The sequence below is a fragment of the Lissotriton vulgaris genome, chromosome 6 (assembly GCF_964263255.1).
Source record: "Lissotriton vulgaris chromosome 6, aLisVul1.2, whole genome shotgun sequence".
NCBI classification, from domain to species: Eukaryota; Metazoa; Chordata; class Amphibia; order Caudata; family Salamandridae; genus Lissotriton; species Lissotriton vulgaris.
Window position 1 is genome coordinate 1,531,371,650 of NC_141694.1, and position 13,264 is coordinate 1,531,384,913.

General features: G+C 44.5%; 1 protein-coding gene across 1 annotated transcript in view; it reads left to right on the forward strand.

Moving 5' to 3' along the window:
* ANKEF1 (ankyrin repeat and EF-hand domain containing 1) overlaps nt 1–13,264 on the forward strand; it is a 248,431-nt gene that overhangs the window by 61,665 nt on the left and 173,502 nt on the right. The window contains exon 2 of the mRNA XM_086927711.1: nt 666–931. The gene's annotated coding sequence lies outside the window, so the exon portion shown is untranslated. The remainder of the gene's footprint in view (nt 1–665; nt 932–13,264) is intronic.

A 13,264-nucleotide genomic window follows, 5' to 3' on the forward strand; every position in this document is an offset into this window, starting at 1 on the left:
AGCTGTGCGCACCAGTGGGATGTTGTATGGGAGGTCTGCCTGAAGGCCTTGTTCAGCAGGAAGTTGCGCTTCGGCTGTGCGCAGCAGTGAGGGCACATCGGTTGGTTGGGTGCAGGGCTTGGGCCCCGGAGGGATAGTTGCCAGTGGGGGTTGGGTTCGGGGCCTGGCCATTGACGCTCCCATGGGGTTGACATCATACTTTACATTAAGAAAAACTTAGAAATTATTTGAAAAAAAGTATAAGTGATGTTATAGTTAGCTATGGTAATAATATCTTACTTTGCATTAAAAAACTGACATTTACTGAGAAAACCAAAAGTTAAAGGGACTCTATAGTTATGTGAAAATGTCAGTTAAAACATACCTTTTTAAACGTATAAAACCACTGAAATTCACCAGGTATAGTTATCTCAGTTAGCTAACACTCATGCCCTAAAGTAACTTTAACAAGTGTGCTTGACATGCACAGTGTCATCAATGATGCCATTCCAGATGTTGCAGTGATGTTATCAATGATGTCGTAAGCATGTCATGAGTGATGTAATATGTGAGATAATTAGTAGTGCATATCGAGGGCGCACGTTATAGCTACATTAGAGCATGTAATATTAAATTACTTTGAATAATCGTTTTATCTTCACAACTTTTGTATGTTTAAATTTCAGATAACAACCTGGGAAGCTGCTTGACTACATACTTTCAGTTTCAATCACCCACTTTCTTAATTTTGTGAAGACATGGACCTTTGAGAGACAATTGCAAGCTCTTCAAGCAAAATGATTAACAGCGAACAGTTTGTTCACAATGCAAGGGCTGCTCTTGTCTACGAGGAGAGACATTATTGGCCTTCATTGGTAAAATGCAAGTTAAATGAGAGATCATTGAAAGAATTACAGAGTGGCTGGAACTGTTAAAGCAGATTGACATACAGGTAACTCTTGTCAAGGCATTTTGATGAGCATTGAAATATTATCCAGGAAACTAAATTGTAGATATTTGATTAAAAGTATATCTCCCAATTCCTCTTTTTATTTCATACCCTTTCTCTCTGTCCTCGCCCCTAAACTCTATTTATTTTCTCCTTGTGAACACCGCTTTCTCTTCGACAACATGTGTAGGTTAGGACGATGTGGGCGCCATATTAAATGTGCTAATGACCAATAGATATTTACCTTTTATAAAACAAACTGAAGATAATATTGTGTTTTCCTCTTCATGACCCTCTGTTCTCTAAACATCAGTCTTTTGTAATTATCTCAGCTTTATCGCAAGATTGGGGACTGACAAAGATGCTGCTTATGCTGGGATATACAAAGTTTTGTTGCATGACCTGACCTTGCCTCTGCTGTGTACACCCAACTAATTACCAACAACTTCCACCTACATCACATACATGCCAACTGTTTAGATCTGATCTTTAAATTTTCATCATTGGTTGCTGCCTTGCCTGTTGCCCTACATTGCCTTTTCTTCTTTTACTGCATTCACCCTTTTTGTTTTGCACAGAGCTTGATCATTTAAAGATGTTGCTGCATCAATATTACAAGTATTGCACAGTAACTGGGGGGCATATGCCATTGTTAGACCAAACCTACACAGTGTTTTAGCGTTGTGACGTGGATGCCTAAAGTAGGATAGATTATTTCCATTTGTCTGAAATAAAATAGAGCCTTCTAATTTTGTGAATGCAGACCTTTTTTTGAAGAAGATAAAAATAAGCCCGTTGGTTTCATAATGAAGCTGATGGGTTATGTCTATATTTGACAAGAAACACCCCACGTATGACGCCACCGTGGCAACGCCACTACAGATCATGCCCTTTACACGGCACATGCGTCTACAGCAAACCGCATGTGTGACTAAAAACAGGAGTTGATCACTCATCTAACAGCAACATTCAGGAATTATGGGACCTAATGAAGGTGTAATGGAGTAGAAAGTACCACTTATTCCATTCACATGAGTACCCACTACAGTCTCTGGTAGCGGGGCATAAGGAGCCAGTTCTATTTAGTGTGTGACAAAGATGGCAGCCCATAATTTTCCTATGGGGCGAATCGACCCTGTCAAAGAAATAGGTTGCTCTCTGTAACCGACCACAGGTCCTTCTGACTCTAATTTGGTGATCGTTGCAAGATGGGCGTGTGACAGAACTTCACTGCTCTTCATTTCCAACCACTGGCAAATACAATGTAATATAAAACTTAATTTAAAACACAGGATGTCTCTCACGGGTGCTTTATTGAGTGTTTATAACACTACATTAATTTCTTTTTATTATAATGGGTGTGCAATGAACTGCACACAAAAATCTGCACATTGAATAGTTGCATGAATTAAAAAAAAGATTCATATTACCGACTTCAACAGACCCTAGGAGTTAATTTAATTAAGTGTCAAAACTAAGTATGATGACACATGCAACATCCCGATTCAGGCAGGAGACTCCCGATTCCAAGGCTAGTCTCCCGATTCCTGCATTCAAAAACCAGATTCCTCTGTCGGCTTCTGCCGACTGGGACTGGTCATCTGAGACTCGTATGGGGCAGATCTACAAGGAAGTGGCGTAGTGTGGCAACCCAAGCCCTTTGGCTGCGCCACGCTGCAGCACTTCCGAAGCACAGGAATGCGATATATTTACAATAATATATTGCATTCCTGTGCTCTCCTCTGCGCTGGCGCACAAACTGCAGCCATGCACCTGCGCAGGCACCCTTGCACCATCGTGCAAGGATGCTGGCGTCGTGGGGAGATTCTTTTTGTGCAGGAAGGGACACTTTCCTGCACAAAAACAATCACTACAGGCATTTTCCTCTTACAATGCATTCTGCAGACTAAAGCACACATTGAAAGAGGTGAAATGAAAAAACAAGCATTTGCAATGCAATAGGTCTCGCATTAATTACGTTTGAGCTATTGGCATTGCTAAATAATGCAACACTAATTGCAACAAAAGTCTATAAATTGTAGGCCAAAAAAATTCGAATTTATTTTTGTATCAATGGTGGCATGCTGCGCTTTAGATGAATATGTTTAAAAGTAAAGTGTGCCATACTGCGATTGCTACAAGAGTTAATTGTGGATGCGTTAACAATTGATGTGTGCACTGATGGCTGGTGGTGTGTGCGCCTGGTGGAAGCGTGCACTAACGGCTGGTGGTGTGTGTACCTGGTGAAAGCATGCACTGACGGCTGGTGGTGTGTGTGTGCCTGGTGGAAGCGTGCACTGACGGCTGGTGGTGTTTGCGCCCGGTGAAAGCGTGCACTGGCGGCTGGTGGTGTTTGTGCCCGGTGAAAGCGTGCACTGATGACTGATGGTGTCTGTTCATGGTGAAAGTGTGCACTGATGGTGTGGTTGGGTGTGTGGTTGTGATTGTGTGTGTGGTTGTGTGTGTGTGGTTGTGTGTGTGTGGCTGTGTGTGTGTGGCTGTGTGTGTGGTTGTATGTGTGTGGTTGTGTGTTTTTGTGTGTGTGGTTGTTGTGGGTGTGGTTGTGGGTGTGGTTGTTTGTGTGGTTGTGTGTATGTGTGTTGTTGTGTGTATGTGTGTGGTTGTGGGTATGTGTGTGGTTGTGGGTATGTGTGTGGTTGTGGGTATGTGTGTGTGTGTGTGTGTGTGTGTGTGTGTGTGTGTGTGGTTGTGTGTGGTTTTTTAAAGACTGCGATTCGCCCTTAGGGAGCCCAGGTCAACCATCAGAGCCTGTACAGTCAAAGTATGACTGCCCTGTGCTAGTCAAGCAACAAGTTTTTAAAGCATTGTCATTCTCATTAAAGTTTAGTTTAGGTTTTGGTCACACAAACGGATGGCTGCAATTACTCGTACAGAGAATTTGCACACAAAACTAGGGGAGAATAAACAGGTGCCAGAGTCTGAGAGTAGACTGCACTTATGGCAATGGGACACATTATAAAGTGTGTGGATAGAGTCTGAAATCTGTATTAAATAATATATATAGGCGCGTTGAGGCCAGAGATAAAGAATGAAACACTGAGGTATAAGGTGTGTATAGGGGGATGAAATAAATAGGTGAGAAAGACAGACTGAATTAGTATGAGAGTGGAGTGGCATGGCGTAGAGCAACATGGTGTGGCATGGAGTCATGTGCAGTTGTGGGGGTGGCATTACGTAGAGTGGAGTGGAGTGGCGTTGAGTGGAGTGCAGTTGCATGGAGTGCTATGGCGTAGAGTGGAGTGCAGCTGCTTGGAGTAGCATTGCATAAAGCAGAGTGGTATTGTGTAGAGTGGAGTGGCACTGTGTGGTGTGGAGTGGAGTGGCATTGAGTTGAATGAAGTTGTGTGGAGTAGCATGGTGTAGACTGGAGTGCAGCTGCCTTGAGTAACATTGCATGAAGCAAAGTGGTGTTGCGTAGAGAGGAGTGGCTTTGTGCAGCATTGTGTAGAGAGTAGTGTTGTGTGGAGTGGCATGATACTGTGTAAGATGGAGTTGCATTGCATGGAGCGGAGTGGCGTTGCATACACTGTGTGCATTGGTGGCAGTTTCTACACTATATTAACAAAAATATTGCACCAAAAACCCTAAGCTGAATGTACACGATTCTAAGTAATCTGTACGGGATATATGCGCTCCACAGTCTATGTAAAGAAATGAGTACACATGCAAATGAGAACGTCATATGCCCAAGACGACAACATTTTATAGAGGTCAGAAGGTGTGACCAGAAACCATGAAGTGGAAACAAGACTTTGCAGTCCAGATTTTTGTCAACCCCAGCATTCAATAGTGTCAGTGGCGGCTCCTAAGAAAACACGTTTTGTCCCTGCACTTTTTTAATAAGGAATTAGGGACCGGACAAATCTATAAATCAAAATATTATCAAGTGGCAAAAATTGGATTACATTATTTAAATGTCACCACATCATAGTTGCCCCAACACACCAGAGAAATCTAACCTTAACAGAACATTTATTCAAAAGCAGAGCTACCAATTTGCTTCATACCATAGTCAACACGTATTGCACCAATTACTTGCAAACAGTAGTTAGGAAAGTAAAAGAGGCATGCTAATGAAAGTTAATGAAATAATTATCAGCGCTCGATCTTAACTCATTTGTGAGCAATACTACTGATAATTAATCCAAAATCAGACAGACACTGTAGGGTAGAGAAGGAAAGAAACGCTCTGTAGTAAAGGACTGCAAAATAATGTATATCTGCATGTAACTCCAACTGAAAGGAGACAAATACAATTTGATTTACCATCAAACGCTCACCGCCGCCTGTACAGGAGTCTCATTTAGCAAGAGAGCCAGTGTGCTTGGCTACTGCACCAATCCTTTATTCGTATATGTATGTTTGATCTTTTTTTTACATATTGTATAGGTTTGAAAAAAAATATTTTTCGCTTGGTCTCGTTTCAGAGCATTTCTCAAAGAAGTATTTTATACTTACAATACAGACACATTATTCTGTGTTTTTGAAAATATTGACACTGTGTGTTCATCTGGAATACGAGTGAAGTTTGAGTGTGACTCATTGATCCTTTCCCTGGAATGCTGGTGTTAATTGCAGGCATATCGTGGGCAGCACGATGGTACCCTCCACAGAGTAATGGACACCCTGACATAACTATTATTGTTGGCATACTTTGGGCATCCACGGTGTGACAATGGCTACGCCTGGTATAGTGCTGGTCGTGGAAAAATACTGGTAGATGAAAGTAAAAGAAGTATAGATGGGTAGATAGACAGATGTTATAAAAAATGACTAGTCATGTAAAATTGTATTTTGTTTGCTCCCTTCATTGCCTCTGGCTTTGTTTTTTTACATAAAAGGCCTGAATCGCCTCAAGTAAGATTTAACATTCTCAATAGATAATGCCAACTGCTCAGCTACTAACGTTTTTGGGCCCAAAGAAGCATTTGAGCAAATGCTTAAAAGTGGCTCTGATTAGCGGTTTAGACAGTAAAAATAAAGAGGAGAGTGCAGCGACTGGAAAAAAGGGATCATGAGGCAGTTCATCTAGACAAATGTGAAATGTAAAGAACGCTGGAAAGAGGGAAGCCATTGATACAGGAAAGGGGAGAATTGGGCGAAGAGGGGCGGAGGGGGCGAACGGGTGAGCTGAATGCCAGAAAGGAGAAATTACAAAGTAGTGTGAAGTGTAAACTGTGTGACAGAACGGAGCAACATCGGGAGTTGGAGACAATAGTACACTGCAGCAGGGGTGTGCAACATCATACATTTGCTTGCAAAGTTGGGAGCTATGTCCTTTGTTCACAAAAGTGGCTGAAGTTTCTTGGCCTTTCCATGGTGATGGCCCAGCCAATAAGTCTCTGCTCCGGCTAGCTGTCCTTACCAGTGACCAGCAGAGGGACTAACGAGAAACAGTGTCCTTCTGCTGCTATTAATGACCTGACGTCTAGCCATATTGATATAATTTAAGGAAAACATCAGCCCCTACACTTTCTCACCTTTTTCTGCCTGGTGCCAGCATGCTTGTTTTCCTGCAGTATGCCTGTCACACACCTCGGTTCAAAAGGCAGCTGATAAGGAGGGGTGTGGTTTGGGCTTGACTGAATGCGAGCCTAGCACAAACACATGTCAAACGGAACGCAGGATATAGTACCCATTAAATACAAGGATCAGGTGTTAGGGCAGAGATGGCATATGGGGCTTTGTTTAGAGCGTTTCTGGAGGCCTAGGTGTCACACGCCGATGCAGTGAAACAACGGGAGGGAGGTGGTAACAAAGGGGGTAATTAACAGCAGGGGAGGGAACGGACGCATAAGCCTTAATGTAAATCTGCTACCTCCTAAAGGTCAGACCACCCAGATGAAGCATAGCTAAAGGGGCAGGTGGTAGCCCTGGGCTGGGCGATGACTACAGCTATGTGCGTACAGTAAACATGCCGCTCGTTCCTGGTCAGTCATGTGGACACGGAGTATCGCGCTGTAATCTTGTGCCCAGGATAGTGACTGACACACTCCATCGTTTACTTGGCCCCAGTTTACTTCTGTACTCCACTACCCTCGCAGCTCCTTGACTCCCCCTATCTCCCTACCTCAGAGCGAAGGGCAAGCTGCCGTGCACCATGTTATCGTGCACGTTCACTCTGGAAAAGGGAAACAATTACATATCTGCTGATGGCATCAGCTGCTCTCAATATCAAGGATAAGTGGGCTAGTACTTACTCAGTAAAGAGTGGAAACATGCAGCATTGAGTCAACAACTTGAAATGTGCTGGGAATCAATCCTGTGGGCTCTACAAAAGACAAGCCGTGAGCGTGCACTCTCCCGAACTTCCGGTCTCGGGATGTGCACGCTCACGGCAGTCGTGGGGCGGGACTTCCGTCTTTTGGAGAAGCCCGCGCCCACTCTCACAGAGTGGATGGCAGCAGAAGTCAGGAGAGGTGGCTGAGGCGGTAAGTGGGGCTTGGGGGTTGGCACCTGTGTGTGAGCGTGTGTGTATGCAGTGTGTGTGTGTGAGTGCGCGTGTGAGCGTGTGTGTATGCAGTGTGTGTGTGTGTGTGTGCGCGTGCGTGTATGCAGTGTGTGTGTGCGCGCGTGTGACTGGAGAGGCATGGCTGACCCTGGCAATCGGCTTCTGGAGATGTGCACGGCTCCGGGAGGCTGGGCGTGCGAGTTCACGAGGAGCAATCCGCGCTCGTCCCCAAGTCTGCCTCCCTTCAGACCCGACTCGGCAGCAATAGGTCTCGAGCGAGACCTAAAAATCCTTGTTGTGCCTCCCCACGCCTCCCATGGGGAGGCGTAGCCTTGACCTGCATTTCCAGATTTACGATTACTGGTAAATCTGGAAATTTGTCTCCTTCCATGGGTGTTGCGTGGGAACACCCCCAGCAACACCCTTGGAATGCCCTTTCCACGCAAAGTGCTGCGTGTGAAGGGGTCATATTTACAAAGAGAGGAAAAGTCACGCAGGGTGGCTTTTCCTCTCCTTGTAAATATGGAGAAGTAAAATGCGCCTCCAGTACGTCACAAAAAGTAACGTACTGGTGGCTCAGGGGGCTCGTAAATCTGCCCCACAATATTCACTGCCAGTAACCTGCTCCTACAGGCCAGTGCACAGCATTTTGTTCACACGCTCTCTGTCTGCCATAGTTCTTCCTCCATGCTCCTGACAGGTAAAGGGAAAAAAAAAGATGTATCTGCTTTTCTGATATCCGGTCCTGCAACTGCACACTTTCAAGTGCCATACTTGACACCAGACCTGATTTAGACATTGGTATAGCAATGGGAGAACTACAATCTCATGATTCCTTTTCTAAATTTCCCCACTGTCTACTTCTAAAATGTTGACATGTATGTAATTAATGCCTTCAGAGTATTTGACATTGGGAAACGACAGTGAATTAAAAATGTATGGGCATGTATGATTGGAGTGAGCGAGTGGCACTCCTGGTATACAAACCACTACATAGAGACACATTAAGAACATATCTAGGGGATCTATATGGCCCTGACAAAAGCCGGATAACTTTTTAGGCATACATTTACTGGCTGAAACTTGTTGACACAGGGATGTGGATATGGCTGGACTGAGAACCAAAAGCAGCTGTGGCAAAAATGTTAATTCCTATTACCCCTCACTTTTTCCCCATTCTCTCGCTTTCCATCCATACATTTTCTGTCTCTCCTCTTACTCTTCTCCCTCTCTTTCTGACTAATATCCCTCCACCTCCTTCTTTTGCTTCCCTCTCTCTGTTTGCTTGTGAATTCCTTCTGCACTTGCTCAATAAATAGGAAGCAGCCATGGGACATAAAAAAATTCGACTTCCAAAGAAAAATACCTGATGAGATGAAAGGCTAGTTGGGCCATGGATGTGGGAGCCAATAAGTAAAATTCCCTGTTACATCCTGCCCTGCTTTTTAATCTAGCCAACAGTACCTTATTAATATAAATACGTTTTTGGATACAACTGCAGCCTATTTAAACTTTTCCCGTTTAAAAGATCCCTGAAAAGTCTTTAGGACTACCATCAAAGTGATTCCTCCGAAAGTGAGGCTGAGCCTGTCAGGCACTAATAGCTGTTCCGGGAGCAGGATTCAATGCTGAAGCATGCCATGCATTGTCTGGATGAGAGTCCTTTTTAAAAATAAAAATATCTGTGTGGTGAAGGTAGGTAACACAGGAGTACACTCATTCTGGTAGGACCTCTTTAGTATTATTGCCAAGCTTTTGGGAAACTTTGTCCGTCCAAATGACATTTTTCCCTCTTCCCGGTGTGGTCTAGTACTAGTGTCACGAGTTTATACAGATTGACTAACCTTAAGCATCAGGTACAGCAGGAGCGATGTGGTGGCTAGTTTCTCTCCTCCCTAGATACGGCACCTCAAGTGAGTCTAATTATAACACTCGCCTATGAGGACCTCACCCAGGGAAGGGGAAAAGTGGATAATTAAAACATAAAGGACTGGCAGCCATAAACCATCTACAGGGCTCGACAACAGGTGAAACGCCAAGCGTTGGATCTGTAAGCTGGTGCTGCACAGAGACACAAGGACATGAAAATCACTCTCTTGCCTGGAGTACAATATCACCTCTATATATATGATGATGTCGAATAACACTTACTTAACATGGCTTCCACAATCATCCCATCAGAAAAGGGAAAAATAGAAAAAATAAAGTAAATAGCAAAAGAAACAGGGAACTGCCCAAGAACCCCAGTTCTAGAAGGATAAGGATACTTTCTCTGTAATAACTTTCAGTCAAATGAGAATGCGACTTATCTTCTTGCAATATGTTCTCTGGATGTTCCACACGAAATGTAATAGTTTTTATTACAATGTTCTCCGAGAAACAAATCCGAGCCTCTCAACAGCTCGAGGAAATCAAAATGTTCGGCCGAATGCCAAGCGCCAAAAATCATGAATACAATGACAAACAAAAAATAGAAGAGTAAAAGGCACTCTCCCATTGCTAGCACTCCGCTAGCCTCAGTTCAGATATGATGGGATTACGCGGTAAAAAGGAGAAAAAGGTTCAAGCCTATTTCCGCAATGACAGCGTACAGCTGACTCCGTTTCCCAGCGCGGCTCTCAGCGCTGCTCAACGGTCAACAAACGTCGAAGAATACAAAAGTCAAGACACAACCCCAAAACGCAGCTCCACCGCACGAATCACAAGGAGATCTAACATCCGTGAAAGTAGAAACACAAATTCCTTAACAAGGGTCCAGGTTCCGTAATGCACAAGGAAAAGGCCACACCACAGGTGACAAGCACCAAGGACTGATCGAAGGAAGCAGATATAGAATGCTGGAAAAGGAAAGTAGTAGACAGTGAGAACAGACTGCACACAAGCATTCTGGGACCTGTAGTCTCACTAAATGTGCCTAAATTGTGACAGAACCCCCTCTCAATGACCGACATCCCGGCGGTCCACCAGGTTTCAAAGGGTACCTGGTGTGGAAACGTCTCAACAACCAAGGGCAATGTAAATTAGTGAGAGGTTCCCAAGAGCGCTCCCCAGGTCCATACCCCTTCCAGTCAATCAGATATTGCAAGGTACCCCTCACCCGTCTGGAGTCGAGTACTGCTCTCACCTCATACTCGACCTCCCCTTCAATATCTAAAGGCTGAGGTCTTGCTACAGCCCTCGTACCCTGCACATATGGTTTCAACAGGGACACATGGAATACGGGATGAATATGCCAGGAAGAAGGTAGCTTCAATTTCATGGCTACAGGATTAACCACGGCCATGATAGGATACGGACCCACAAACTTAGGTTGCAAACGTGTATTTCCCTTAAGTTTCAAGTGTTTGGTACTCAACCACACCTTATCACCCACTGAATAAGCTGGCTCAGGAGTTCTCTTCTTGTCGGCCTGTGCTTTGTCGCGGTTTCTGGCTGCCGCCAAATGCTCTTTGGCATCCTGTAAAACAGACAGTAGATGCTCATGATGTTGCTGTATGGTAGGATGGGAAGAAGGACATGGCTGTTCAAAAGGCATGGAATTGGGGTGATAACCAGTAAGACAAAAGAAGGGCAAGCATCCTAAAGAAGAATGAGTCGTGTTATTGTAGGCGAACTCCGCCATCCACAACAACGTTCTCCATTCTTCCTCTTGTTGAAGGGTAAAGCATCTCAAATACTGCTCTAGTGTCTGATTTAGTCTTTCCGTTTTACCATCCGTCTGCGGATGGTAGCTCATTGATAATCGAGCATCGATTTTCATAACATCACACAGGGCCTTCCAGAATTTAGAATTAAACTGTGTTCCTCTGTCCGTAATTAGAACACAGGGAATCCCATGCAAACGTACCACATTTTGCAAAAAGACTATGGCCAATTCTCCTGACGTGGGTAACTTGGTCAGTGCAATAAAATGACCCATCTCGGTGAGATGGTCTACAACCACCAGAATAGTGTTGTTGCCGAAACTGAGAGGCATTTCTACAATGAAGTCCATTGATACCATATGCCATGGAGCTGGAGGTATCGGTATAGAACGTAGCAATCCACTACTTCTTTGGTGCTGTGCTTTAGCTTGAATGCATATAGGACATCTGGCTACGTACTCTTCAATGTCTTTCCGTATTGTTTCCCACCAAAAGTACCTAGATGTGGTCTGTAACGTTTTGTGCATCCCTGGATGTCCACTCATAGAGGAATCATGTGTCCATTGCAGAACTTAGATCTGTAATTCATGCTCTGGGAGATACAACTGTTTGTCTCTGAAGAGGAGTTTGCCACTCGTTATTCTCTGTAAAGGTTCTTTGGCTATCCAGGATTGCGCATCCACAATGTCGCTCTTCTCTTCAACTCGTCTCAAGAATTCTGCGGAATATGTGATAGCTGATACAGACGGACTGAAGGATGCCTTGTGAAGAAGGAAGGGGTGATCTTCTACCTCCAAAGACTGATCCCGTAATACCGATTCCGGTCTTGATAAGGCATCTGCCTTGTCATTTTGTGTGCCGGGACGGTACTTTATCACAAAGTCAAAATCCGAGAAAAACAAGGACCACCGTAACTGGCGAGGTGTTAACGCCTTCACACTCTTCAAGAAAAGGAGATTACGGTGGTCAATAAAGATTTCAACGGTGTGTCTGGCCCCCAAAAGATGATGTCTCCATTCTTAACATGCTCGCTTTATAGCCAACAACTCCTTGTCCATGATACTATAATTGATCTCACTGGAGGACAATTTCCTGGAGAAGTAGGATACCGGATTGGGGTTGGCCCGTGTCCGGATTTCTTTGCGATAGAATGCCTCCAATAGCATAATGAGAGGCATCAGTCTCCATACGAATGGCTGACTGGCATCTGGGTGGCGTACGATGGGTGCAGTAGTGAAACGGGCTTTCAAAGCCTGGAGAGCCCGCTCAGCAAGACCCGTCCACTTGAAGATCGCTCCTTTCTTCAATAGATGAGTTAAAGGTTGGATGATTCTAGAAAAATCTTGAATGAACCGGCGATAAAAGTTTGCAAAGCTTAGAAAGCTCTGCAAAGCTTTCACACTAGACGGAGATTCCCATTGTATAATGGCTTGAATCTTCTTGTGATCCATCCGTAACCCATTTGGACCGATAATGTAACCAAGAAATTCCACTTCTGTGGTATGGAAGAGGCATTTCTCCAATTTGGCGAATAACTCATGTTGTTGCAGCCTTTCCAACACTTCCATCACATGCCTAACATGGTCTTCTCGTGTGGCAGAGTAAATGAGAATATCATCGATATAGACGATACATGAAACGTCCAGCAAGCCCCTTAACACCTCATCCATGAAGAATTGAAATGCCGCAGGGGCATTGCACAGGCCAAAAGGCATGACCTGGTACTCGTAGAGCCCATATTTAGTGCGGAAAGCGGTCTTCCATTCATCTCCACGGCGGACCCTCACAAGATGATACGCACCCTGCAGATCAAGCTTGGTAAATATTTTTGCGTCTTTCAGCTGGTCCAAAAGAACAGGTATTAAAGGGAGAGGGTACCTGTTCTTTCTGGTTACTCTATTGATGGCTCTGTAATCTATGCATGATCGCAAGTCCCCTTCCTTTTTCGGAATAAAGAACAGAGGTGACGAGGCTGGGGACGTAGAGGGACATATGAATCCTGATTCTAGGAGCTTCTTCAAGTACTGCTGAAGATAGATGTTCTCCGCCTCTGTGAGGGCATATATCCTGCTATAAGGAATGCTGGCCCCTGGTTCCAGTTCTATCACGCAGTCATAATCCCTGTGTGGCGGTAACTTGCTGGCTTCTTTCTTGTTGAAGACATCCTGGTACCACCTGTAGACCTCAAGAAGGGTAGAGATAGCGTTCACGCTCAAGGAC